The 27041-nt window shown below is 36.6% G+C and overlaps 1 protein-coding gene across 3 annotated transcripts in view; it reads right to left on the bottom strand.

The window, feature by feature from the left end:
- RBM41 (RNA binding motif protein 41) overlaps positions 1-27041 on the bottom strand; it is a 61248-nt gene that overhangs the window by 26538 nt on the left and 7669 nt on the right. The gene's annotated exons all lie outside the window — the stretch shown is intronic.

A 27041-nucleotide genomic window follows, 5' to 3' on the forward strand; every position in this document is an offset into this window, starting at 1 on the left:
ATATTGGCTCAATGATATTAGCCTTTTCCAATAATATGTTTATAGAATTTTAAAATGGGATCCTTGGGTGGCGCAGCGGTTTAGCGCCTGCCTTTGGCCCAGGGCACGATCCTGGAGACCCGGGATCGAATCCCACGTCGGGCTCCCGGAGCCTGCTTCTCCCTCTGCCTGTGTCTCTGCCTCTCTCTCTCTCTCTCTCTCTGTGACTATCATAAATAAATAAAAATTTAAAAAATATATTTAAAAAAAAAAGAATTTTAAAATGTTAGTAACAATACTAATATAACTATTAATGACAAAACTACTGAATACAGTTTTATATGTCTTTGCAGTTATATACAAATGTTGTTTTAAAGTTACTTTACATAATTACTTTTTCTGTATGGTTATGTTACCAACTTTATTCATAGTTATATTCATTTACCTCAGGTTATTTAAGGAATTGATTTACTTCAAGAATTTTAAGAATTGATTTTTCCTTTTTGATTATTTTTTAAATTATGCAGAACATTTACATGAATCTAAAATGAAAACTGTTATACAGTACCTTCACAAAAGTCTCACCCCCATCTCTGTCCCCTTCATCCCATTCCTTTCCTTCTCCATAAATAATAATTTTACTTAGGTTTTGACATTATGGTTCCATTGTTTCTTTTTTGAAAATATAAGCAAATAGGCAGGCTCACACAACACATATATGTGTGTATCTACATAATTCATCAGTTACACCCCTTTCCTATATAAAAGGTAACTTACTATAAATACTGTTCTACAATTTACTTTTTTGTACTTAACAATATATCAGAAATAACTTATTAATGTGTAGAGTTCTTCCCCTTCCTCTTGATATCTGCACAGTACTCTATTGTGTGAATGTACTAGTTTAACTACTCTCCTACTGATGCACATTAGTGCTGTATCCAGTATTTTTTGCTTTTATGAATAATAGTCTGACAAATAGCCTTGTGCACACAGCATTTTGTATTCTTCCAGTATATCTTTGAAGCAGACTGCAAGAGGTGGCATTGCTGAGACAAAGGGTGAATGTGTATGCAATTTTTCCACATATTGCTAAATTCTACTCTGTAGGAGTTGTATTATTCTGCATTTCCACCAGCAAGGTATAAGAATATTTATAGAAGGATTTCTTAAGACCCAAAAAACACTAATCATTAAGGAAAATATTGACAGATTCAACTAAATTTAAAACTTCTGTTCATTGAAAATATAAAGGGAAAAGTCATAGAATGGAAAAAGATGTTTGCTGCACAAATAACTCGTAAAGAACCATTAAGAAAAGCGGTAGACAACTGAAAAGAGGCCTCACAAAAGAGGAAATATACAGGGCTAATAAATATATGCAAAAGTGCTCAACCATATTAGAATTCAGGGAAATGCTAATTAAGAAGGGTTGGGATATTAATAGAAAACTGCCATACTGGCAAAAATTAAAAAGAACACCAAAATTGTAGAAATTGTAGAGCCTCATACATTGCTGGTAGTAATGTGCACCCATAGTGAAAATCACTATAATGTTATCTACTGATGTTGAAGATTTGCTCATAATATGACTAATCAGTTCCACTCCTACATATATACCCTAGAGAAATTTAGGCATATGTGTACCAGGATACAATAATAATGTTTAGATCAGTGCTATTTATAATAGCATGAAACTAGCAAAAATATAAATGTCCATCTAAGAATCAATTGCAAAACTGTAGTCAGTTTATATAATGAAATACTATATTCTAATGAAAATGAACAAATTTCAGCTACATATGACCAAGTGGATAAATATTCTAATGTATACCTTCAAAAATAAATATTCAGTGACTATTATGATTCAGGTACTATTCTTTTTTGGGATATATCAATAAATAAAACAAAGTCCCTATCTTCATAGAGCTCAGTGAATTATATAGTATATCAGAAGGTTATGACTGCTATAAAAAAATACAGCAATGTAATGGGTGATTGGAAGTGCTAGGGGGTTATAGTAGTGGTAGTTGCAATTTTAATGTTGGTCTTGGTAAGTCTCATTGAGAAAGTGATATTTGAGAGATATGACTTAAAGAAAGTGAGGGAATCTATCATGCTGATGGTAGAGCGAGGGCTCCAAAGTGGGGAATATGTCTCAAAAAATTTAAAAAGTCTGAAATCATACACATATCTGATCACAATGGAATCACATTAGAGATCCATTGCTAGGGATCCCTGGGTGGCTCAGTGGTTTGGCAAGAGCCTTCGGCCCAGGGTGTTATCCTGGAGACCCGGGGTCAAGTCCCACATTGGGCTCCCTGCATGGAGCCTGCTTCTCCCTTTGCCTGTGTCTCTGCCTCTCTGCCTCTCTCTCTCTCTCCCTCTGTCTCTATGAATAATAAATAAATAAATCTTTAAAAAAAAGAGATCCATTGCTAGAAGAAATCTTAGAAAACACAAATATTCAGAAATTAAACGATATACTTCTAAATAACTCCTAAGTCAAAGAACTCAAAAATGAAATTTAAAAAATATTTTCAACTAAATTAAAGGGAAAACACAACATATCTAAATTTATAGATGCAACTAAAACAATGTTAAGAGGGATCCCTGGGTGGCGCAGCGGTTTGGTGCCTGCCTTTGGCCCAGGGCGCGATCTTGGAGACCCGGGATTGAATCCCACGTCGGGCTCCCAGTGCATGGAGCCTGCTTCTCCCTCTGCCTATGTCTCTGCCTCTCTCTCTCTCTCTCTCTGTGACTATCATAAATTAAAAAAAAAAATGTTAAGAGAGAAATCTGCAGCTTTAAACATCTACATAAAAAAAGAGAATGGAGGGGAGGGGCAAGATGGCGGAAGAGCAGGGTCCCCAAATCACCTGTCCCCACCAAATTACCTAGATAACCTTCAAACCATCCTGAAAATTTACGAATTCGGCCTGAGATGTAAAGAGAGACCAGCTGGAATGCTACAGTGAGAAGAGTCCGCGCTTCTATCAAGGTAGGAAGACGGGGGAAAAGAAATAAAGGAACAAAAGGCCTCCGAGGGGGAGGGGCCCCGCGAGGAGCCGGGCTGAGGCCGGGGCGAGTGTCCCCAGGACGGGAGAGCCCCGTCCCGGAGGAGCAGGAGCTGCACCAACCTTCCCGGGCGGGCGGAAAGGGGCTCGCAGGGAGTTGGAGCAGGACCCAGGAGGGCGGGGATGCCCTCGGGCTCCCGGGGACACTAACAGACACCTGCGCCCCGGGAGAGTGCGCCGAGCTCCCTAAGGGCTGCAGCGCGCACGGCGGGACCTACCGGAGCAGCTCGGAGGGGCTCGGGCGGCGGCTCCAGGGAGGGAGCTGCAGGGCGGGAGCGCGAATCCACCAGCGCAGGCCCCGGAGCACAGGGCGCCGGGACACAGCCCAGGATCCGGCCTCCCCCGGGACAGGCATTCTTGCTGAGGCTAAATCCAGGCTTCCAGAGTTGCCATAGCAACTGCTGCTGTTCCTCCAGGGGCCCCACGGGGGTAAACAACCCCCGCTGAGCCCGGCAGCAGGCAGGGGCAGAGCAGCTCCCCCAAGTGCTAACACCTGAAAATCAGCACAGCAGGCCCCTCCCCCAGAAGACCAGCTGGACGGACCAGTGATACTCCCCCGTGTTCCAATACAACTTGTTTTTGGCCACTCTGCACTGAGCAAAATGACTAGAAGGAAAACCTCACCTCAAAAGAAAGAATCAGAAACAGCCCTCTCTCCCACAGAGTTACAAAATCTGGATTACACTTCAATGTCAGAAAGCCAATTCAGAAGCACTATTCTACAGCTACTGGTGGCTCTAGAAAAAAGCATTAAGGACTCACGAGACTTCATGACTGCAGAATTTAGATCCAATCAGGCAGAAATTAAAAATCAATTGAATGAGATGCAATCCAAACTAGAAGTCCTAACGACGAGGGTTAACGAGGTGGAAGAACGAGTGAGTGACATAGAAGACAAGTTAATGGCAAAGAGGGAAACTGAGGAAAAAAGAGACAATCAATTAAGGGACCATGAAGACAGATTAAGGCAAATAAATGACAGTCTAAGGAAGAAAAACCTACGTTTAATTGGGGTTCCCGAGGGCGCCGAAAGGGACAGAGGGCCAGAATATGTATTTGAACAAATCCTAGCTGAAAACTTTCCCAATCTGGGAAGGGAAACAGGCATTCAGATCCAGGAAATAGAGAGATCCCCCCCTAAAATCAATAAAAACCGTTCAACACCTCGACATCTAATAGTGAAGCTTGCAAATTCCAAAGATAAAGAGAAGATCCTTAAAGCAGCAAGAGACAAGAAATCCCTGACTTTTATGGGGAGGAGTATTAGGGTAACAGCAGACCTCTCCACAGAGACCTGGCAGGCCAGAAAGGGCTGGCAGGATATATTCAGGGTCCTAAATGAGAAGAACATGCAACCAAGAATACTTTATCCAGCAAGGCTCTCATTCAAAATGGAAGGAGAGATAAAGAGCTTCCAAGACAGGCAGGAACTGAAAGAATATGTGACCTCCAAACCAGCTCTGCAAGAAATTTTAAGGGGGACTCTTAAAATTCCCCTTTAAGAAGAAGTTCAGTGGAACAATCCACAAAAACAAGGACTAAATAGATATCATGATGACACTAAACTCATATCTGTCAATAGTAACTCTGAACGTGAACGGGCTTAATGACCCCATCAAAAGGCGCAGGGTTTCAGACTGGATAAAAAAGCAGGACCCATCTATTTGCTGTCTACAAGAGACTCATTTTAGACAGAAGGACACCTACAACCTGAAAATAAAAGGTTGGAGAACCATTTACCATTCAAATGGTTCTCAAAATATACCCTAAAAACTATAGAACACTTCTGAAAGAAATTGAGGAAGACACAAAGAGATGGAAAAATATTCCATGCTCATGGATTGGCAGAATTAATATTGTGAAAATGTCAATGTTACCCAGGGCAATTTACACGTATAATGCAATCCCTATCAAAATACCATGGACTTTCTTCAGAGACTTAGAACAAATTATTTTAAGATTTGTGTGGAATCAGAAAAGACCCCAAACAGCCAGGGGAATTTTAAAAAAAGAAAACCATATCTGGGGGCATCACAATGCCAGATTTCAGGTTGTACTACAAAGCTGTGTTCATCAAGACAGTGTGGTACTGGCACAAAAACAGACACATAGATCAATGGAACAGAATAGAGAACCCAGAAGTGGACCCTGAACTTTATGGTCAACTAATATTCGATAAAGGAGGAAAGACGATCCACTGGAAGAAAGACACTCTCTTCAATAAATGGTGCTGGAAAATTGGACATCCACATGCAGAAGAATGAAACTGGACCACTCTCTTGCACCATACACAAAGATAAACTCAAAATAGATGAAAGATCTAAATGTGAGACAAGATTCCATCAAAATCCCAGAGGAGAACTCAGGCAACACCCTTTTTGAACTTGGCCATAGTAACCGGAGAAGGACAAACAGTGTATGTTCTCATTCATTTGGGGAATATGAATAATAGTGAAAGGGAATATAAGGGAAGGGAGAAGAAATGTGTGAGAAATATCAGAAAGGGAGACAGAACATAAAGACTTCTAACTCTGGGAAATGAACTAGGGGTGGTGGAGGGGGAGGAGGGCGGGGGGTGGGGGTGAATGGGTGACGGGCACTGAGGGGTACACTTGACGGGATGAGCACTGGGTGTTATTCTGTATGTTGGTAAATTGAACACCAATAAAAATTAATTTATAAAATAAAATAAAACAAACAAACAAAAAAAAAACAACTGACATTAATAGCTCTAGAGATGAAGTTGGGATACCAATAAAAGATGCCTCTGCGCACATATGAAATATAAAAAAAAAAAAAGAAGAATGTTTTTAACCTATAATCTGAGCTTCCAAACTAAGGAAACTAGAAACAGAGCAAACTTAACCCAAAGCAAGGAAAAAGAAAATAATAAAAATTAAGGAATAAATCAATGTGACATAAAACAGAAAATTAGAGAAAATCAATGAAACCAAAACCTGTTTCTTTGAAAAGTTTAACAAAATGGTGAACCCTTAGCTAGGCCAGACAAGAAAATAAGAGAGAAGACAAAAATGACTAAAATCAAGAATTAAAGATGAGGCATCATTACTGACACAATAGAACTGGAAATGATTATAAGGGAATATTATGAATAACTTTAGGCCAACAAATTAGAAACCTTAGATGAATGGGCAAATTCATAGAAAGATACAAATTACCAAGCAGATTCAAATATAAAGAGAATAGCTGAATAAACCTATAATAAGTAAATTAGTTCAATCAGCAATCAACAATCTACCCACAAAGAAAAGTTCAGGTCCAGATACCTTCATTGGTGAATTCTACCAAATATTTAAAGAAATAATGTCAATCATGTGCAAACACTCTCAGAAAATAGAGGAGGGAATCTTTTCCAACTTATTCTATGATGTTGGTCTATGATGTCAATAGTATACTGAAACCAAAGCTAAACAAAGACATCACAAGCAGGGAAAACTACAGATATCCCTCATGAACAGACAAAAAAATCCTTAACAAAAAATTAGCAAGTCTGCCCAATTCAGGCATTCTCAATATATAGAAATGATTATACACATATAAGTGGAATTTATCTCAGAAATGAGATTGGTTTAACATCTAAGAAATCAATGAATACATCATATTAATAGATTAAAACATTAAATCACATGAGCCCTATAGTAAATGCAGCAAAAGCATTAAACAAAATCCGACACTCATCCATGATTTTTTTAAAAACTTCAATTAACTAGGAATAGAAGGGAACAACTTCAGCCTGCTGAATGATATCTCAAAAATGTCCACATCCTAATTCCTGGAATCTATGAAAATGTTACATGACAAACGAGACTCTACAGATGTGATTAAGTTACAGATCTTGAGTTAGGGAGATTATCTTGGATTATGCAGGTAGGCCCAATATAATTACAAGGATCCTTACCAGAAGGAGGCAGGAGGGTCAGAGACAGAGTAATAGATGGAAGTAGAAGTTGAAGTAATGTGAGGAAAGGGCCATGAGCCAAGGAATTACAGGTGGATTCTAGACATTGGAAAAGGCTCCCCTAGAGAACTCCAGAAGGAAGGCAACCTTATGCACAACTGATTTAACAACTTCTGACCTCTAGAACTGTAAGAGAAGAAATTAGTTGCTTTAAGCCACTAAGTTTATAATAATTAGTTACAGCACCCACAGGAAAGTAATGTACTATGATTCTAAAGATCATGTACAAAAAACCTAGAGCTAAGATCATAGTTAATAGTTAAAAACTGAATGTTTTCCCCTTAAGACTGGGAAAAGGCAAAGATGCTTGTTCTCACCACTTCTTTTTGGAAGATTTTATTTATTTATTTATTCATGAGAGACACAGAGAGAGAGGCAGAGACAGGCCAAGGGAGAAGCAGGCTTCCCACAGGGAGCCCGATGTGGGACGTGATCCCTGGGATCGCGCCCTGAACTGAAGGTTGATGCTCAACCACTGAGCCACCCGGGTGGCCCACACCACTTCAATTTGACACTGTACTGAATTCTAGATTGTGCAAGGAAACGTACATACATACATACATAAATAGACATCCAGATTGGAAAGAAAGAAGTTAAAACTGCCTTATTCGTAGGCGACATAATTGTCTAAGTAGAAAATCTGAAGGTATCCACAATAAAACTACTTGAATTAAGTAAATTACAAGATCAAGAATGCAAGACAGATATACAATAATCAATTGTATTTCTATATACATGTATGTAATAATCAGAAAATAAAATAATGGTACACCTGGGTGGCTCAGTGGTTGAGTGCCTGCCTTCGGCCTAGGGCGTGATTCTGGGGCCCGGGGATCAAGTCCCACATCAGGCTCCCTGCATGGAACCTGCTTCTCTTTCTGTCTATGTCTCTGTCTCTGTCTCTCTGTGTCTCTCATGAAGAAATAAATAAAATTTAAAAAAAGAAAATGAAATAGAACAATTCTGTTCACAAGAGCATCAAAATGAAAAATAATTAGTAAAAAAATATAATATTTGTAAACTTAAAACTATAAAACATGCTGAAATAAATTACAGAAGAGCTATATAAAGGAAGAGACATTCTATGTTCATGGACTAGAATATTCAATATTATTAAAATGGCAGTTTTCCCCAAATTGAACTACAAATTCAACACAATCCTTATCAAATATCAGCAGGCTTTTTTTTTAATAGAAAAATTGACAAGCTTGTTCTAAAATTTACATAGAAATACAAAGGGCCTAGAATAACCAAAGCTATTTTGAAAAACAGGAGGAAAATTGGAGGAATTACACTACCTGATTTCAAAATTTATATAAAAGTAAAGACATTCAGAGTATAAGGATAGGCATATACATCAATAGAACCAAAACAATTCATTGGGGGAAATAATAACCTTTATAATAAATATTTCTGGGACAGTTAGATATGAATATTTAAAAATATGAACTTAGAACCTTTATCTCACTCACAAAAATGAACCCAAAACGGATAAGAGATCTAATTGTAAGAGCTCAAACTATACACATTCTAGAAGAAAACACAGGAGAGTAGTATCTTTCCTACCTTGAGTTCAGTAATGATTTCTCAGATATGATACCAAAAAGCTTCCATAAAGGTTCCATAAAGGAACAAATTAATAAATGGAACATCATTAAAATTAAAAACTTTTGTGCTTCAAAAGATACCATTAAGAAGATAAAAAGATAAGATACAGACTGGAAGAAAATATTTTCAAGTCATAAAACTTATAATAAAGTGCTTGTATTCAGAATACATAAAGAACTCTTACCACTCAATACTAAGAAAACAATCCAACCAAAAAATGGGTAAAAGACTTGAATAGACAACTCATCAAAGAAGATATAAGAATGGCTAATAAACACATGAAAAATATTCAGGTTATTTTTTATTATAAAAATTCAAATTAAAACCACGATGAGGTATTAGTACACACCTACTAGTATGGCTGTAAAAAAAAAGGAGGGGTACAAAAAGTGTTGGAAAGGATGTAAAGAAGTAGGAACACTCAAACATTACTGATGAGAAAGTAAAATGATGCAACCACATTGGAAAACAGTTTGGCCATCCCTCAAGTGGTTATACAGAGTTATCATATGATCTAGAAAGTCCAGTCACTCAAGAGATATGAAAACACGTCCACACAAAAACTTGGACATGAATGTTAATAGTATTATTCACAGTAGACAAGAAGTGGAAACAACCCAAAAGCCATCAGTGATGAAAGGATAAATAAAATGTGGTATATCCATACAATGGAAAATTATTTAGAAATAAAAAGGAATGAATTGCTGATACAGGCTACAATATGAACAAACTCTGCAAACATGCTATCTGACAGAAGCCAAATTCCAAAGACCACATATTGTTAAGACTCCATTTATATGAAACACCTAGATTCAACAAATTTATAGAGACAGAGGCTTGGAGTAGAAGTGGGAGTGATTTATTGCAAATAAACTCATGGGAATTTTGCAGAGGGATGGAAATGCCCTAAGACTGAATTGTATTGATGATTGCATAATTCAATAAATTTACTAAAAGTCACCTAATTGAACATTTAAAATAGGGGAATTTTAACACTATTCAGTCTCACACAATGTTAGAACAGAAAATAGGGGAAATGTATTCAAAGACACTAAAGAATAATTAAATGAATGAGAAGATACAGCATATTCACACTTGAAGATCTGAAGATTCATACTGTAAATATGTCAACTGTCCTCAATTCATTTAAATACTTGATGGAATTTCAGTTGAAATCACATAAGAGAAAGTATGTGTGTGAGTATGCGTGTGTGTAACCTGACAAACTGATTCTAAGATTTCCATGGAAAAGCAAAGTATCAAAAGTAAATAAAATACTTTTGAAAAAGAACAAGGTGGAAGGAATGTTTTTTATTGTACTGGATATCAAGACATTAAAAAGCTAAACTGTGATACTGATTCTGATAAACTGATAGCCAAAAAGATCAAAGGAATCAAAGAGAACCCATAAAAACACCCATGCATACATGAACACCTGATATATGACAGAGCTAGCAATACAATAACAGTACAGGGACATTTTCAAAACATAGTTTTGGGATAGAGGGTTATTTATATTGTAAAAACAAACAAACAAACCTGAAATCCTACTTTACACCATATACAGAAATCAATTCCAGTTGGATCAAAGACTTAAATGTGAAAGGCAAAAACATAAAGCCTTCAGAATAAAGAACAATATCTTCCTGAGCTCATGTAGGGTAGGATTCATTAATCAAAGTACAAAAATCACAAAGTAGAAAGAAAAATTAATAGATTTTGTTACATAAAAATGAACTTTTATTCATCAAAAGATGCTATAAAGGGAGTAAAATGATAAACCACAAAATGGGAATAGGCATTTTTATATAGCCAACAAAGAGCAAGTATCCACAATAATAAAGAACTTGTACAAATTTATAAGAAATGCATATTAAGATGAGAGATGAAATTTGGAGATAGAATAGATAGAATATTCAGGACATATAACCACAACACTTTCCTAGTTCCCTCCTCTCCATAGCAGTACTGAAGGTAAGTAGTGATCATTGAGATCTGCCATATCCTAGGGTTTGGGGGCTGAGGTACTTCTTTGATACATGCCTAAAGTGACCTCCGAACCAAGACTGCATCTGGACACATATAAGCAGTTGAAAAGATATTCAGGTAGGAAATAGACATTTCCACATTTGCTAAATAGGCAAAAGAACTGAACAGCCATTTCACAAAGAAAGATATCCAAATGGCCAATTATGTGCAAGAGGGTTTCCAACCTCATTAGATACCAAGAAAAGGAGTTAAAACCACAATGAAACAAACAAAACAACATGGACTCCTGAAAAATATCAATGCCTGCAAGATAGATAGACAGACACACACACACACACACACACACACACACACACAGGAGAACTTTTATAAAGCAAACTAAATGCAATGTTTGATCCCTGATTACATTCTGGATTTAAAATTGAGAAATCTAATTAGAAACTCTATATTAGATAATATTAGTGCAATAATGCTAAATATCTTAAGAATGATCATAATACTATGATTATACAGGAAAATTTCTATGTTCTTAGAAGAAACATAATGAAGTATTTAAGAGTAAAACCTCTTAATGTCTGAAATTTATTTTCAAATTGTGTAGCAATAAACAAACTACACACAGATTCCAGTGTAGAGAAAAACAGAGGTAGAGCAAATGTGGCAAAATATGGTTGGTAAATGTACTTGAAGGGTGTGGGTGTACTATTCTTTCAATTTTTCTCCATGTTTGAAATTTTTCAAAATAGAAGGTTGAGGAAAATAAGACTTTCCTAACCCTTGAAAAATAAGAAATAACATAAATGAATCCTAATTATTAAGAAAGGGGAAAATAATATAGTGAAATATAACTAAATACCCATCAGATGGGAGTCTGACAATACCCAGTGTGGACAAAGATATGGAACAACCTGAACCTTCTTCACATGTGGTTGGTGGGTTTTTAACTTGGGACAATCCCTTCACAAAAGAGTTGAGATCTATAAAGTTGATCTGGTATTAATTTTTCACCCCTCAATTCCACTCCTAGTTATATACCCTGAGAAACTCCTGCCCATGTCCCAGGATACATGTACAAGAATGCTAACAGTAGTAGGACTGATACTTGTAGCCCCCACAAATGGAAACAACCCACATGTCCAACTACAGTAAAATGGATAAATAAATACTGATATGTCCACATAAAGGAATACTATACTACAGTGAAAGTGAACAAACTATGGCTATGCATTGTAATGTGGATGAATCTCACAAATATAATGTTACATAGAAAAGGAAGGCCCAAGAGATTACACACAATCCAATTCACTGATATAATGCCTAAAAACAAGCAAAACTAACCAACTGTCTAGTGATGTATGTATGGGTGGTAAAAATATAAAGAAAAGCAAATAAATTATTATCACCAGTCAGGAGACTGGTTATATCTGGTAGTCAGGGGGATGTGATTTCTGAAGAGCATACAGAGACTTTGGAGTATTGGCAAAGTTTGATTTCTTGACTTGACTGAACACATGTGTTAAGCACTCTCTAGTGTGATCCATTTCATTATTAAAAATATTTTTTAAAAAGTAAGAGGGAAAGAAGAAGAGAGAACTCAATATACTGGGTTGAATAGTATCCCCCTAAAATTCATGTCCACCCAGAACCTCAGAACGTAACTTATTTGGAAATAGCATATTTACAGATACAGTTAGGTAAGATAAGGTCGCACTGGATTGGTGCGGGTCCTAAATCCAATGCCTGATGTCTTTTTAAGGAGGTCACGTAGAGACACAGGCACACAGACACACACATCACATAATGACAGAAGCAAAGATTGGAGTGATGTCTCTACAAGGCAAGGATTGCCAGCAACCACTAGAAGCTAGAAGCTAGGGCATTGAACAGATTCTTCCTCAGAGTCTCCATAAAAACCAAGCCTGTCAACATCTCGATTTGAACTTCTAGCCTCCAGAACTGTGAGAGAATACATTTCTGTTGTTTTCACTCACCTTGTTTGTGGCACTTTGTTAACAGCAGCCCTAGGAAACTAATACAGATTTTGTACTGGGAATCAGGGTGCTGCTGTAACAAATACTTTAAAAGGTGTAAGTGACTTTGGAATTGGGAAATGCGTAGAGGCTGGAAGAATTTCTGAATTGCCTGACAGCAAAAGGTTGGTTGCCTTGAAGAGACTGTTAGTAGAAATACAGATGTAAATAGTAGTTCTGGTGAGTGCTCAGAAGAGGCCAGTAGAGAAAGCTTCCATCATGTTACAGAATACATTTATCATCATGAATAGAATACTGCTAGAGATATGAACATTAGAAAATATATTTCTGGTGAGGCATCAGAAGGAAATGATGAACATGTTATTGGATGCTGGAAGAAAGACAATCTTGGTCATCAAGTGGCAGAAACTTGGCTGAATTAAGTTTGGCTGTTGGGTAGAAAGTATAACTTATAAGTGATGAACCTGGATATTTAGTTGAACCTGGATATTTCCAAGCAAAGTGTGGAAGATGCAGCCTGATTTCTCTTTGCTGCTTACAATAAAATGAAGAGAAAAGAGAGATAAATTAAGGAAAGATCTGTGAAAAAAGAAACCAGCACTTGATGATCTATAGAATTCTCAGTGGGGATCCCTGGGTGGCGCAGCGGTTTGGCGCCTGCCTTTGGCCCAGGGCGCGATCCTGGAGACCCAGGATCGAATCCCACGTAGGGCTCCCGGTGCATGGAGCCTGCTTCTCCCTCTGCCTGTGTCTCTCCCTCTCTCTCTCTCTCTCTCTCTCTGTGACTATCATAAATAAAAAAAAAAGAATTCTCAGTGTATCTAAACAATGTGCTCTGGAAACAGGGCTAATGGTATGGCTGGACAGACCTTCACTGAAGAGATTAGGTGTGTGATTCATGAATGCAATCAACCATCTCAGCAAAAGCCAGGAAGAGAGGAGGGGTTATCATCCAGAAAGGATTTGTGGAAAACCCTTATAACTGATTATAGGGATCTCTTGACATGCATGAGACAAATAAGGTTTCAGAGAATTGTATACCAGCAGAAACAGTGCCAGCCTGGTGTGAAAGTGAAAAACAGGACAAAATGAAGGATGATTGCAAAGGTAAAGCCACAGATACAAAAGCCAGTGAGGTGGGGCTGCAGCTACCCTGGTAGGCTGAAAAGGTGGGGCTATCCCAGAAGACCCAGAGAACAAGACTACCTCTGGAGGACAGAGGACAGAGCACTGAGCCCGGAGCATCACTCTCAGGCTCTGAGACCTAAGAGAATTTGCCCTCCTGGGCTGTTAACTTGCTTTAGACCAGTAACCCCTTTATTCCTTCCTTTCTGCCCTTTCAGAATGGGAATGCCTATCCTATGCCTGTCTCACATTGTCTATGGAAGCAGATAATTTGTCTAGTTTCACAGGTCTCTGGACAGAGAGGAATTTCGCCCTAGGGTGGAGCATACTCAGAGCCTCACTGACACCTGGTTTTGATTATTTAAATGCCACCTGAGACTTTTTGAGTTGATATTTAGATGAGCTTTGGAACTTAAACTTGATGCTGGAATAGGTTAAGACTTTTGTGGATGTTACAATGGGGTGAATGTATTTTGTGTGTGAGATGGATATGATTATTTGGAGGCCAGACTGTACTAGGTTGAATAGTGTACCCTCAAAACTCATGTCTATCCCAAGCCTCAGACATGACTTATTTTGGAAATAGGGTCTTGGTAGATGTCATTAGTTAGGATGACATTACACTGAATTGGGGTGGGCCCTAAATAAAATGCCTAATGTGCTTATAAGAAGGCCATGTGAAAGCACAGAGACACAGACACACACTGAGACTGTCATGTGATGATGGAGGCAGAGACTGGAATAATGCGGGTATAACACCAAGGATTTTTTGGCAAATGCCAAAAGGTAGAAGATACAAGGAAGCCTTCAGAAAGAGCATGGCCCTGCCAACACCTTGATTTTAGACTTCTCGCTACTGTGAGAGGATAAATTTCTGTTGTTCTAAGCCACTACATTTGTTGTCATTTGTTATGGCAGTCCTAGAAAAAGAATACAGTGATTAAAGAAAATCCTTCTAAGAAATTCTGTTGCAAAGCGAAGGAAAAATGATTGACATAAACAATATGAATGAATCTCAAAAACATGCTCAGGTAAGGAAGCCTTACAGAAAGAAAACAAAGTATATCGTTTCAGTTAGATGAAGTTCTAGAACAGGAAAAATGAATCTATAGTGAAAAAAAGTCAAAACACTAGTTGCCTCTTGGGAAATTACAAGAAGTATGATAAAACTTTCTGGAATGGTGGTAATCTTCTATGGATTAAGTTACACAGATGCAGTGGTATGCTAGAAATGGTCCAATGATTATACACATATCTTTCAGATTCCATGTTCAGTGATAACTTTGGTAGTTTGAAATTTTCCATGGTGCAAGTATGTACACCATGGAAACTGGCAAATGGTAGAAATCAGGGTCCTTTTACTTTCCGGAGAGCCAGCTGTTAAACATTTACCAACACATAACTACAAAAACGTATACACTGGTCAAAAGTTAGCAAATAAACACTTAAAATTTGTGTATTTCATTGCACATAAATTTTGCATCAAAAGAAAAAATTTAAATATTTAATTCTAGCTAACAATATGCATACTGAAGTATTTAGGAGGGTATGCATTTACATTGGCAATTTATTTTAAATACATCAAGAGAAAAAAAATAAATACATCAAGAAAGTAAGATGGATCGATAAATGAGTAGAGGGATAGATATGTGATAAAATAAAATATTAACGGTAGAGTCTAGTTGGTGATGTAATAGATGTTTGTGATAAAAATCTTTCAACATTTCTGTGTGTTTGAAAATTCGCATTAAAGACTGGAGAAACATCATTTCCTGTCCTGTATGGATATCAAAAATATTAACATATGTACTTAATTCTATCATTTTGATTCCATTTTGATATTTCATTTTTAAACCAAGTGCTACTTATTGTGATCACAGTAAATGGAGAGAATCAAAACATATTCTTTGCTCAAGTAGCTAACAACTGAAGGGAACTTTTTGTTTTTATCATTTTTTAAAGAGAATTCATGGTAGGAGTCTGTACACTATGGAAACTGGCAAGTAATACAAAGCATGTTAAGATCCTGAAAGGAAAAATGCAATACTTGGGATAACTGAGCAAGGTATCTGAGGAGATAAGAAGGCTAGGATCCAGCACAAAAGTGTAATGATTAACTTCAGGCATGAAGGATGTACCTACCACTGAGTTGGGATGGAAGAAAATAAGAGTGAGGGTATGGAAGTTAGCAGAGTCAGGCAGAAAGCAAATGGTTCATAGGCATACATGTACAAGCTAAACTTCTATGTTCTGCAAAAGAATCCATATGACAAAAACTTTGCAATCTTGGGTTAGAAAGAAATCTTAGCTATAGGACCAAAAGCAGAAGTTATGAAAAAAAAAAAGTAAATTTGACTTTGTCAAATTCACAAACTTTAGGAGATACTGTTAAGAGAGGTAACATCAGTGAAAATGGCAGAGTATGGACCTCCTGAAATTCTCTCCTCCAACAAGCAATGAGAACACTGACCAAAATGGTCAGAATCAGCTTCTCCAGGACTCTGGAAATTAACCAAGGGCCTGCAGCAATCTCAGAAATATTTATTCAATAAAAATAGTCAAATCTCAGTATGAATAATACATTTCGTGGCATTTTAACTTGCCCTTTTCTTGTCTTTTTCTCCCAGATCTGTGGTAACCTTGAAAACCAACAACCTCAAAAAAAAAAAAAAAAAAAAGAAAGAAAACCAACAACCTGAAATTGCAGCAAAAACCAGGAGCCTGGCAGCCACTGGAGAGGAAAAAACAGGGCTGGAACTCATTCAAAGCACCATTATCAGATAACAGTCATTATGTGGTCTTTCTAGTGACAGGCAATACTCTCCTTAATGTAACCCAAAGCTCACCACCCAGTGCTAAGAGACTTCCCCAGAACTTTCGTGGAAAATGATCAGAGGCAGTTGGTGAATTCTTCCCCTGCCTGAGGTGGTGGAGTTGGAATAATCAATAGGTTAACAAAAAAGCTTAGAAGGAAATCTCGAGGGATGAAATGTCCTTAAAGGACACTGAAAAGCTCCAACATACTCCCAGGAATCTAGAAGGCCACACATGTGCACGGGCCTGTCCACATGGCTAGAGCTGTATGCATGCTCAGAAAAGACTAGAAAAAACCCTAAGCTCTTACCTCTGACTAATCTCAAGTCTCTGCACAAGCAGGAAATGAGGGCTAAGATGGAGTTATATACTGCTTAGCTGCCTGTGGAAGATGTGCTTAGCTTGCATACAAATCCCTCAGTGCTAGGAAATCCCTCAGGACTGGGAAAAGTACTAGTTCTAGGCATAGTTAAAACACTGCATTAAGTTAAAGAAGGTCACATGTTATAAGGTCCCACTTATAACAAAATGTCCAGAATAGGCAAATCCCCATATAGAGGGATAATAGATTAGTCACTGTCTGGGCTGGGAGAAGAAAAAGGGACTGAGAGCCATCTTTGAGTTATTGGAAATGTTCTAAAACTAGAATATGATGATGGTTGACCAACTCTGTAAATTTACTACAAGTCACTGAATTATACACTTAAATGAGTGAGTTTAATACTATGTAAATCATAACACAATAAAAAGTGGGAAAAAATGACCCAACTACATTCCATAAGAAGGACAAACAGTATATGTTCTCATTCATTTGGGGAATATGAATAATAGTGAAAGGGAATATAAGGGAAGGGAGAAGAAATGTGTGAGAAATATCAGAAAGGGAGACAGAACATAAAGACTTCTAACTCTGGGAAATGAACTAGGGGTGGTGGAGGGGGAGGAGGGCGGGGGGTGGGGGTGAATGGGTGACGGGCACTGAGGGGGACACTTGACGGGATGAGCACTGGGTGTTATTCTGTATGTTGGTAAATTGAACACCAATAAAAAATTTATAAAAAAAAAGAAACTTATTTTTTAAAAAACATGAAACTCACTTTTAAATATAATAGTATAGATAGGATAAAAATAAGATGGAGAGAAATTTCTTCTAGAATGTTGGAGTAAGGACCTTGAAAATCCACTCTTCCATAAAAAATTAAACTTTTGATAAGTCTGGAAATTAAATAAATGCATACAATAATAGGAGGAATAGTTGTTCAAGAAAAACAGCTGAGGCTCAATGAGAATATAAGATTTCAACTTTCTGAAATCACATTTCCCTCTCCCCAACTTTGCAGTAGCTTTGAAAACCAACAATCTTGCAACTACAGTGGTTGTAAATAAAACAGCAGTCTAGCTGATACTACAGGAAGTAGAGCAGTTCTGAAGTTCACCAGAAGCGCCATCCTCAGAGAGCTGTCGCTGTTTGACCAGCCTAGTACTTTGCTGAAGCTACATTCCGAGGGCTTGGTTTTTGTTTGTTTGTTTGTTTTTTGTTTTTTTTTTTAGAATGTAAACAGCTTAGTTTATCTTAATTTAACTCTCACAGAAATGCTTTCCCTGAATGAAGATTTGTTTTTGTTTTTTTTTGTTTTGTTTTGTTTTATTTTTTTAATAACCCACTAATCCAATCTTTATCTCCTGTAAAGATAAACCAATCTTTATCTTCTATATTGTTTTTTTAATAAATTAATTTTTATTGGTGTTCAATTTACCAACATACAGAATAACACCCAGTGTTTTGTATTTTGTTTTTGACTTGGTTCATATCTCACTCTGTAGGAACAGCCCAGCCCTAGGGCATTTGTCAAAACCAATTGGTGAAGGTTGTTTAACATGTAGCTGCTTGAGACAGCATTACCAGGTGGGGCTAACAAGAAGATGACAAAAAAATTAAAAGACATAGGGAATGAGAATCACATTTATGGGTTTCAAAATATACTACAAAGCTATAGCAATCAAAATACTATGGTACTAAAATACAGACAGACATACAGACCAGTGGAACTGAAGAGAAAACCCAGAAATAAATCCTCACATACATGGTCAACTGATCTTTGGTAAGACTGGCAGGAATATACAATGGGGAAAGGATAGTTTCTTCAACAAAAGATGCTAGAAAACTGAATCTCCACTTGCAAAAGAATGAAAAGGGACCCGTATTTTATACCATTCACAAAAATCAATTAAAAATAGATTAAAGGCTTAAAAATAAGACCTGAAACTCTAAAACTCCTATAAGAAAACATGGAGAAAAATCCTCTTGACACTGATATTGGCAATGATTTCTTTATAACTCCAAAAGCACAAGCAACAAAAGCAAGAATAGAAAGTGGAACTATATCAAATTACAAAGCTTCTGCATAGCAGAAGACACAATTAACAGAGCGAAAAGGCAACATATACAATGGGAGAAAATATTTGTAGACCATATATCCAATAAGAGATTAATATTCAAAACATATAGGGAACTACAACTCAATGCCAAAGAAACAAAATCTATGAAACTAATATAACACTGTATGTTAACTATACTGGAATTCAACATTTTTAAGATTTATTTGTTTGACAGAGAGAAAGTGTGGGTAAGGGGAGGGGTAGAGGAAGAGAATCTTTAAGCAGACCCCCTTCCCCACCCTGAACACAGAGCCCAGTGCAGGCTGGATCTCACAACCCATGAGATCATGACCTAAATCAAAACCAAGGGTTGGACACTTAATCAACTGGGCCATCCAGGCACCTTGGAATTCAAATTTTAAAAAGTAATTTTAAAATTAAAAAAATCTGATTAAAAACTGTGCAAAGTATTTGTATAGACATTTCTCCAAAGAAGATACGCAGATGGCCAAACAGGTATATGAAAAGGTGCTTAACAGCATTAATTATCAGGGAAATGCAAATCAAAACCACAATGACATATCACCTCACAACTGTTAGGTTAGGACAGCTAACATCAAAAACCCAAAATATAACAAGCATTGGTGAGGGTCTTGAAAAACTGGAATCTTTGTACACTTTTGGTGGGAATGTAAAATGGTGTAACTACTACCGAGAACAGTATGGAGTTTCTGCAAAAGATTAAAAATAGAAATACCATACAATAAAGCAACTCTATTTATGAGTATTCAAAGAACTGAAATCAGAGTCTGTAAGAGATATCTGAACTTCCTATATTCCTGGCAGCACTATTCATGATAGCCAAGATGTGGAAACAACCTAAATGTCCATCAGTGAATGAATAAAGAAAATGTAGTATCATGCATACAATGGAATATTATTCAGCCTAAAAAAAAGAAAATCCTGCCATGTGACAACACAAATGAACCTTGAAGATACCATGCTAAGTGAAATAAGCCAGTCACAAAAGGACAAATACTACATGAAACAACTTACATAAGGTATATAAAATAAACACATAGAAGCAGAATATAATGGTGGTTGCCAGGGACTAGGGGAAGAGGAAAATGGGGAGTCATTATTCAAAGGTTATAAAGTTTCAGCTACGCAAAATGACTAAGTTGTAGAGACCTACTGTACAATAGAGTGCCTGTAGTTAACAACACGGTATTTTACACCAAAAAAATTTGTTGATTGGGTATATCTCATGTTAAATGTTCTTAAAAAAAGAAAAGCAAAATAGGGAATGAAATGTCCATAAGGGTCTTTGAAAAGTTCAGATATACTCCTGGGACTCTAGAAGGTAACAAACATGTGCTGGGTTATGTGTACGCCCGGGAAAGTTAGGACCTGAGAAGTCATTAAACTCTCACCTCTGGCTGACCTTGAGGGTCTGTACAAGCAGGAAGTGAAGTCTAAGAATTGCAAACTGTCTGCCTGGGCATGGAAGGAGTGACTCAACACAGACAGACACACACACACACACACACACACACACACACACACACACAAAGGCTTGTAGAACTTTTTGGTTCAAGGTATTTAAGGAAAACTTTCTCCAATAATTAGTGGGCCACTATGCTGAGTGAACAGACTTCAGTGGCTGTACATGACAAAGCTTTCAAATTTACAGAATTAGTCTAGGAAAATCACTATACAAATAGCAATAACAACAGACCCTGGGGTGTGTGTGGGAGAATGATTTTCAGAGTTGTCACATGACATTATTTTAAATGTCTCATCTGCAACAAAAAAATTCTAAGACTGTTATGGACTGAGTATTTGTGCTCCCCCTGCACCAATTTGTATGTTGAAACCCTACTGGTTATGTGATGGTAATAGGAAGTGAGGACCTTTGGGAGGTAATGGGATTAGATGACATCATGAGGGTGGAGCCCTCATAAATGGGATCAGTACCCTTACAGAAGTCTTGAGAGAGCTTGCTTCCTCTCCCTGCTCTCTGACATGTGAGGATCCAACAAGAAGTTAGCAGTCTGCAACCTAAAAGAGGGCACTCATCAGAACCTGATCATACTGGAACCCTGATCTCAGACTTCCAGCCTCCAGAACTGTGAGAAATCTGTTGTTTATAAGCTACCCAAATGATTGTACTTTGATACACAGGAAAAAAGAAATAGTTAATAGAAACTTTTCTGAGAAAGCACATTGGGCTTCCCAGACAAAACTTTTATTCAGTTATTTTAAGTTCTTCAAATAGATGTGATATACACACACACACACACACACACACACACACACAATGGAATATTACTCAGCCATTAGAAACGACGAATACCACCATTTGCTTCAACGTGCATGGAACTGGAGGGTATTATGCTGAGTGAAGTAAGTCAGTCGGAGAAGGACAAACATTATATGGTCTCATTCATTCGGGGAATATAAAAAAATAGTGAAGGGGATTAAAGGGGAAAGGAGAGAAAATGAGTGGGAAATATCAGAGAGGGTCGCAAAACATGAGAGACTCCTAACTCTGGGAAATGAACAAGGATGGTGAAAGGGGAGGTGGGTGGGGGGTAGGGGTGATTGGGTGATGGGCACTGAGGGGGGCACTTGACGGGATGAGCACTGGGTGTTATACTATATGTTGGCAAATCGAACTCCAATTAAAAAAATATACAAAAAAATAGATAATGGATAAACAATTGAAAAAAAAGTAAGTCCTTCAAAAAATTAAAGGAAACCATGTATAAAGTACTAAAAGAATGTTTCAGAATGCCTTACTAAATAGGGAATAAAAATAAAGAGACAGAAATCATAATAAAGAACCAAATAGAAATTCTGGAGTTGGGATGCCTGGGTGGCTCAGCAGTAGAGTGACTGCCTTTGGCCCAGGGCATGATCCTAGAGTCCCGAGATCGAGTCCCACATCAGGCTCCCTGCATGGAGCCTGCTCCTCTCTCTGCCTATGTCTCTGCCTCTCTCTGTGTGTGTCTCTCATGAAAAAATAAATAAAATCTTAAAAAAAGAAATTCTGGAGTTAAAAAGTACAATAACTGAAATGAAAAATATACTGGAGGGGCTAAAGAGAAGATCTAGGCTGACAGAAGAATCAGTAAACTTGAAATCATCTAAGGAAGATTACTCAATCTGAGGAACAAAAAGAAGAAAGACTAAAGAAAAAATAACAGAGCCTCAGAGACCTATGTACAAACATCAAGCATACCAACATATGCATAATGGAAATCTCAGAAGAAGAAGGAGCACAAAGAATATCTGAAGAATTAATGTCTGAAAACTTCTTCAAATTGATGAAAAGCATTAATCTACACATTACAGAACTCGACAGAATCCAAGTAGGACAAACTCAAAGGGACCTACTTGGAGTCCGTCCAAAAGACATTTAGAAATGTAGCCAAATTGTCAAAAGCTCAAAAGCAAAAGATGAAGATTGAATCCTGACTATAGCAAGAGAGAAGTGACTCATCACGGATAAGGAGTCCTAAATAAGATCAACAGTTGACTGCTCAACAGAAACTACAGAGGCTAAAAGGCAGTAAGATGACATATTTGATGTGCTAAAAGAAAAAGATTGCCAACCAAAAACTTCACTGGCAAAAAACTATACTTTCAAACTAAAGGAGAAAGTAAGAGGAACACTTGGGTGGCTCAGTAGTTGAGCACCTACCTCTGGCTCAGGTCGTGATCCCAAGGTCCTGGGATCGAGTCCCGTATCAGACTCCCCACAGGGAGCAATCTAAGCATAGGTTGAAAGAATTCATCACTATAAGACCTACCCTCTGACAAATACTATAGGGAATACTTCAGGCTGAAATAAATGGACACTCTTCAGCAACTCAAAGAAAGAACACTAGTAAAGTTGATTATATAAGTAAACATAAAAATACAGTATAAATGTATTTGTCTTTGTAACTCTTTTTCGTGTCCTGACTTAAGAGATAATTACATAATGCAATAATTATAAAACTATACTGATGAGCTTAAAATATATATAAAGATGTAATTTGCATGACAGTAGTAGTACAAAGGAGGAAGGAGAAAACAGATAAACAGGACTAAGTTTTTGAGTATTTTTGAAATGAAGTCAGTATTAATACAAGCTAGTTTGTTTAAGCTGTTAATTAGAATATCCTGGACAACTATTAAGAAAGCAACTAAAAAGTAATAAAAGAAACAACAAGTTGATTAAAATTATATATTGGAAAAACCTATTTAATATGAAGGAATAAATGGAGTAACAGGAACAAAAAAGATACAAGACATTCAGAAACAAATAGCAAAACGGCAGACCAAATCCTATCTTATCAAAAGACTCCAATTACATATATTAAATATAAATGAACTAATAAGCATTCAATTGGAAGAGTGGATTTAAAAAGGAAAACACGGGGTGGCTGGGTGGATCAGTCAGCTAAGTATCTACCTTCAGCTCGGGGAATGATCTCAGGATCCTGGAATCAAGCCCCAGGGATCCTGCTTCTCCTTCTTCTCCTCTGTCCCTCCCCCTGCTTGTGCTTACTTGCTCTCTGTCAAATAAATAAATAAAATCTTCAGAAAAGTAAAAAAGGAAAACACAACCTATTTGCTGTCTACAAGAAATACAATTTAGATTTTTTAAAAAGTTGAAAGTAAAAGGATGGAAAAAGATGTTCCATGCAAACAAGAATCAAAGTAGGGCAGGTTATAAGAAAAATTTCCTTTTTCTTATTTCCTTGGTAAGTCTAGCTAAAGGATTATGAATTTTGTTGATCTTTCTGAAGGACTTTTGGTTTTGCTGATTTTCTATATTTCCTTAATTTTCTATTTAATTATTTTTGCTCTAATCTTTATTATTTTCTTCCTTCAGTTTGATGTGGGTTTAGGTTGCTTTTCTTTTTGTAGATTCTTTTTTTTATTAAGACTTTATGTGTTTAGAGCAGTTATAGATTCATAGCAGAAATGAGGGAAGGTACAGATTTCCCACATAACCCCATCCCTACACATGTACAGCCTACCCCATTATCAATATCCTCCATCAGAGTGGTACACATGTTACAACTAATGAATCTACATCAACCCATTATGATTACCTAAAGTTTATAGTTTACATTACAGCTCATTCTTGGTATCACACATTCTAAGGATTTGGACCAATTTTTGTAGTTTAAAAAAAATTGTAGTTCTTAAAGTGAAATGTTTTGGTTATTAATTTCAGACCTTCTATATTAATATGGGCATTTATAACTATAAATATCCCCCTGAATACTGTTTTACTGCATTACCTAAGTTTTGGTATGTTAAGATTTGTTTTCATTCATCTCAAAGTATTTTCTAAAGTCCCTTGTGACTCCTTTTTGATTCGTTGGTTATTCAGTAGAATGCTGTTTAATTTCTGCATATTTGTATACTTTCTAAATGTCCTTCTACTACTGATTTCTAATTTCATTCAGCTGTGAATGGAAGTGGCAAGAGTGCACATCTTTGTCTTATTGCTGATACTAGGGGAAATACTTCAATTTTTCACCATTTATTATGAAGTTAATTATTAACACAAACATATGCCAATTTATTTCTGATAAAAATGCAAAGGCAATAAAATGGAGAAAAAAATACTCTCTTCAACATATGGTGCTGAACAATTGGAAATTCGTAGGCAAAAAAGTGAACCTTAACCTAAAATCCACACTTCATATAAGTACCAAGTCAAAATATCATATAAACATAAATTATACAACTATAAAAATGTTTAAAGAAAAAATCTTATCCATGATCTGCTGTCAAAGAGTCCTTAGACATGGAAAAAAGAAAGCATAATCCATGAAAGAAAACCCTGACAACCAGACAACTGTATTGTGTCAAAATTTAAAACATTTGCTTTGAGGCAAAAAAACTGGTATACTAAAAACTACAAAATGTTTCTGAAAGAATTAAAGATACAAATAAATGCAAAGACATCCCAGGTTCATGAACTGAAGACTTACTATATTGTTAAGATGTCAATGCTGCCCAAAGTGATCTAGTGTATTCAGTGTAATCCCTCTCAAAATCCCAATGACGTTTTTTCCAGAAATAGAAAAATCCACCTTAAAATTCATATAGTATCTCAAGGGTTCCTAAATAGTGAAAATCTTGAAAAGGAAGAACAAAGTTGGAGGTTTCACACTTCCTGATTTCAAAACTTACTACAAATCTACAGTAATTAAAACAGTGTGGCAATGGCATAAAGACAGACATATATACCAACAGAATAGAATGGAAAGTCTAGGAACAGAGTCTTGTATTTATGGTCAAATGAGTTTTGGAGAGAGTGCTAAGAACAATAAATAGGTAAAGGACAGTCTTTTCAAGAAGTAATATTGGGAAAACAGGATATCAACATGCACAAAATAAAGTTGGATCCTTACCTTATAACATATACAAAAAAAATAACTCAATATGGACCAAAGACCTAAATATAAGAGCTAAAACTATAACACACTTAGAAGATAACATAGGAGAAAACCTTTATGACATTAGATTTGGCAATGAACCAAAAGCACAGTTAACAAAAGAAAAACTGACAAACTAGACTTTGTCAAAAATATAAACTTTTGTGCATCAAAGGATACTATCAACAGAGTGAGAAGGCAATTCATGAAATGAAGGTAAATACTTGCAAATTATTTATCTGATAAGGGAATCAATATTTAAAATATACAAAAAAATCCTACAACTAAATGATAAGTAAATAAACAATTTAAATAATGGGCAAAGGACTTAAATTGCCATTTCTCCAGAGAAGATACACAAATGGCCAAAAAGCACATGAAAAAGATGCACAATATCAATAGTCATTAGGGAAATGAAATCAAAACCAAAATGAAGTACCACTTCACACCTCTTAGGATGGCTATCACAAAAAAGAAGAAATTAAGTGTCAACAAGGATGTGGGGAAATTGGAATCCTTCTTCATGGCTTGTGGGAATGTAAAATGATACAGCCTCTATGGAAAACAGTATGGTGGTTCCTCAAAAGATTAAACACAGAATTACCATACGATCCTGCAATTCCACTTCCAGATATATACTCAGAAAAACTAAAAGCAAGGACTTGAACAGACACTTGTACATCCAGTTTCATAGCATTATTTACAACAGCCAAAAAGTAGAAGCAACACAAGTGTCTACAGACAGATGAAGGGATAAACAAAATGTGGTAGATATATGGACTGTATTGGAATATTATTGGAATGGAATATTATTCAGCCTTAAGAAGGAAGGAAATTCTGTCACATAGATGACCTAGAAGACATTATGCTAAGTGAAATAAGCCAGACACAGAAGGATAAATACTGTTTGATTCCACTTATATGAGGCATCTAGAACAGTCAAATTCAGAGACAGAGGAATGGTGGTTGCCAGGAACAAAGAGGAGTATAATGGGAAATGGTGCAGAGTTTCAGTTTGGGAAGACGAAAAAGTTCTGGAGATGGATAGTGATGATGGTTGCAGAACAATGGTAATATACTTGATGCCAAAGAATTGTACACTGAAAACATGGTTAAAATGGTCAATTTTATGTTAGGTATATTTTGCAACAATAAAAAAAAGTTTTCTCTACAAAGGACACTGTTAAGAGAATGAAAAGATAAGCTACAGACTGGGATAAAATATTTATGAATCATATATCCAATATAGAATTGCATTTAAAATATATAAAGAACTCTCAAGTATCATAAAGAAAATAAACAACCCAATTAAAAAACAGCAAAAGATTTGAACAGACACTTCAGTAAACAGGATATAAGGATGGCAAATAAGCACATGAAAAGATATTCAACATCATTAGCTATTAAGGAAAAGCAAATTAAAACTACAATGAGATACCACTTCACAACTATCAGAAGAACTAAAATAAATACCAACAGTACCAAATACTGACAAAAATGTAGAGCAACTGGAACTCTCATACATTGCTGGTGGGGATGCAAAATGGTTCAGCCACTCTGGAAAATGCTTTGGCAGTTTCTTATAAAGTTAAACACTTACCATATGACCCAGTAATCCCACTTCTAGATATTTACCTTAGAGAAATAAAAATTT

This window comes from Nyctereutes procyonoides, unplaced genomic scaffold (assembly GCF_905146905.1).
Source record: "Nyctereutes procyonoides isolate TBG_1078 unplaced genomic scaffold, NYPRO_anot_genome, whole genome shotgun sequence".
NCBI lineage: Eukaryota > Metazoa > Chordata > Mammalia > Carnivora > Canidae > Nyctereutes > Nyctereutes procyonoides.